The sequence below is a fragment of the Piliocolobus tephrosceles genome, chromosome 10, assembly GCF_002776525.5.
Source record: "Piliocolobus tephrosceles isolate RC106 chromosome 10, ASM277652v3, whole genome shotgun sequence".
Lineage (NCBI taxonomy): Eukaryota > Metazoa > Chordata > Mammalia > Primates > Cercopithecidae > Piliocolobus > Piliocolobus tephrosceles.
The window spans coordinates 52021194-52022022 of NC_045443.1; positions in this window are offsets into that span (position 1 = coordinate 52021194).

Genomic DNA, 829 nt, shown 5'->3' on the forward strand with positions numbered 1-829 from the left:
AAACAAGAAATGGGGAAAGGATTCCCTATTTAATAAATGGTGCTGGGAAAATTGGCTAGCCATAAGTAGAAAGCTGAAACTGGATCCTTTCCTTACTCCTTATACGAAGATTAATTCAAGGTGGATTAGAGACTTAAGTGTTAGACCTACTACCATAAAAACCCAGAAGAAAATCTAGGTAGTACCATTCAAGACATTGGCATGGGCAAGGACTTCATGTCTAAAACACCAAAAGCAATGGCAGCAAAAGCCAAAATTGACAAATGGGATCTAATTAAACTAAGGAGCTTCTGCACAGCAAAAGAAACTACCATCAGAATGAACAGGCAACCTACAGAATGGGAGAAAATTTTTGCAATCTACTCATCTGACAAAGGGCTAATTTCCAGAATCTACAAAGAACTCAAACAAATATACAAGAAAAAAACGAACAACCCCATCAAAAAGTGGGGAAAGGATATGAACAGACATTTCTCAAAAGAAGACATGCATACAGCCAACAGACACATGAAAAAATGCTCATCATCACTCGCCATCAGAGAAATGCAAATCAAAACCACAATGAGTTACCATCTCACACCAGTTAGAATGGCAATCATTAAAAAAACAGGAAACAACAGGTGTTGGAGAGCATGTGGAGAAATAGGAACACTTTTACACTGTTGGTGGGATTGTAAACTAGTTCAACCATTATGGAAAACAGTATGGCAATTCCTCAAGGATCTAGAACTAGATGTACCATATGACCCAGCCATCCCACTACTGGGTATATACCCAAAGGATTATAAATTATTCTACTACAAAGACACATGCACACGTATGTTTATTG